This window comes from Symphalangus syndactylus, chromosome 21, assembly GCF_028878055.3.
Source record: "Symphalangus syndactylus isolate Jambi chromosome 21, NHGRI_mSymSyn1-v2.1_pri, whole genome shotgun sequence".
In the NCBI taxonomy this organism is placed as follows: Eukaryota; Metazoa; Chordata; class Mammalia; order Primates; family Hylobatidae; genus Symphalangus; species Symphalangus syndactylus.
The window spans coordinates 6109887-6112559 of record NC_072443.2 but is presented as its reverse complement, the minus strand read 5'-3'; the positions used below and the strand labels follow the sequence as shown (position 1 = coordinate 6112559).

Here is a 2673-nt window from a genome sequence, read left to right as displayed (position 1 = left end):
CAAATGACCAACAGGTATATGAACAAATGCTCAACAGTACTAATGGTCAAGGAAATGCAAATCAAAGCCACAACAAAACATCATCTCACCTTAGTCAGGATGTCTACTATCAAAAAGACAAAAAATAACAAATGCTGACTAGGATTTGGACAAAGGGAAACTTTGTATGTGTGTGCGTGTGTGTGTGTGTAAGAGCACACTTTATTGGGAAGCAGAGGGCTATACAGTGAGCAACAGATGAGGGATGCCCAGTGGGCATTTTATACACCATACTCCAAAAGACACACAGGGCGTTTTGCTAATAAAAATCAACTGGAAAATGGATTCCTCTGGGCAACTTCTCCAACCTCATCCCTTTTAGGGGTCAGGAAACCTCCCAACTATTTTTCTGATGGCAACTGTGGTTTACTAGAGCTAGAGCCCCTCAGGGGTGCCCCTATTTTTTACAAAGAATATTTTCTTATGATTTTTTGAAGTGTTTATTTGTTACTTTCATTCTACTTTCTCTTAAGGTCATCAGATCACCTTCTGTACAGACTGCCTTGATGTCAGCACCAGAGCAGTCATCTTTAGCCTTAATCAAGTTGTCCAGGGTTACATCACTGGCCAAAGTCATATTGTTCATGTGAATCTGAAAAATGTACTTCTTCATCCTTTTATCAGGCAGGGGGAACTCAGTCTTCCTGTCAATGTAGCCTGGCCTGGTAAGTGTTGGATCCTAAGTTTCTATTTGGTTTGTGGCTATGATAACTTTAATATCTCCCCTTGAATAAGATCCGTACAACTGGTTCAACAGTTCCAACATTGTTCACTAAATTTCTCTCTCACCACCAAAATTTGAGTCATAGTTTTTCCCAATGGCATCAATTTCATCAATAAACATGATGAAAGGTGCATATTCTTCAGCAGCTCAAAACAATTCCCATGTGAGTTTCGGCCCATCACCAAGGTACTTCTGAATAAGTTCAGAATCAACCACCCTCAAGAAAGTGGCTGAGGTTTGACATGCTACTGCTTTGGCTAACAAGGTTTTACCTGTGGCATATGGACCACAGAGAATGACCGCCTTATCTGGCTTTAAACCCATCTCTTCATAATATTCAGGATGAGTGAGAGGAAGCTCCACAGATTTCTTACTTAATTTCCTGGATTTGGTTGTCCAACCACCAATACTGGCATAGGTCTCCTGGGGACCATTTCCACTTTCATCACTGTGACTAGGAAATCTGTGTCATTCATCAGCACCCTTATCATGGTATTCAACTTGTGGTTCAGCAGGACCAAGAAGCCAGTTCCAGCAGATCCTTGTCTACAAATAAAAGAAAGCTGATGTAGTGTTCTGACCCCACATATCTAGACACGACGGTGTGACTGCCATCAATGATCTCTTCCAAGGTGTCTAGTATCATAGTGGTCCCCCTCAGGTCATCCACTTTTGCTTTTCCCTCCTAATGCTTTTCTTCTAACGGTTTTATCTGTTCCTGATTTCTAATGGCTTCTTCCTCCATGAGAATAGAGTCTTTAATTCTCACTAATTTCAGTAATTTTAACTGGCATTGAGTGTGAGGTATCACCAGTGGCAGTTTGCTGGCAGCATCTGGTCTCTTTGTTTTCTTCTTCTTTTCCCCCACTCTAATTGGTACAAGAGGTTCATATTTCTTTTTCTTGTCCTTGTCATCCTTCTTGCCACCTCTAGGACCATAACCACCACTCTAACTTTGACCCATCTTGCCTTGGCAACTCGAGTTTCTGCTGCCAGAAGTACCTCCACCCAAAAGGAGAACTCTTATACACTGTTGGTGGGAATGTAAATTAGTATGGCCATTATGAAAACAGTGTGGATGTTCCCCAAAAAATTAAAAATAGAATTACCATATGATTCAATCATCCCATTATTGGGTATATATCCAAAAAAAGGAAATCAGTATGCCGAAGAGATATCTTCACTCCCATGCTTACTGCCACGCTATTCACAATAGCCAAGATATGAAAGCAACCTAAGTGTCCATCAAAAGATGGATGGATAAAAAATGTGATATATCAGGGGTTGGGGGAAAGGGGGAGGAGAGCATTAGGACAAATATCTAATGGACGCGGGGCTTAAAAGCTAGATGATGGGTTGATAGGTGCAGCAAACCACGATGGCACATGTATACCTATGTAACAAACCTGCACATTCAGCACATATATCCCAGAACTTAAAGTAAAACTAAAAAGAAGAAAATGTTATATATATGATATATATGCACACACAATGGAATACTATTCAGCCATAAAACAAATGAAATCCTGTCATTTGCAATAACGTGAATGAATCCAGAGGACATTGTGTTATATAATCTAAACACAGAAAGACAAACACCAAACACCACATGATCTTACTTGTATGTGGAATCTAAAAAAAGTTGATTTCATGGAAATAGTACAATAGTTGTTACCAGAGGCTGGCGAAGGTAGTGGGGAAAGGGAACAAGGAGAGATTAGTCAACAGGTACAAAGTTCCAATTAGGAAGAATTCGTTCTGGTGTTCTATTACCCAGTAGAGTGACTATAGCAGATAACAATGTGATATATATTTTAAGATAGCCAGAAGAGAAGAGTTCGAATGTTATCACCACAAAGAAATGATAAATGTTTAAAGTGATGGATATGATAACTACCCTAATGTGATCA

General features: G+C 39.8%; 1 pseudogene; it reads right to left on the bottom strand.

Moving 5' to 3' along the window:
- Nucleotides 1–414: 414 nt before the first annotated feature.
- LOC129471385 (26S proteasome regulatory subunit 4-like) lies at nucleotides 415–1727 on the bottom strand (annotated as a pseudogene).
- Between the last annotated feature and the right edge of the window lie 946 nt (nucleotides 1728–2673).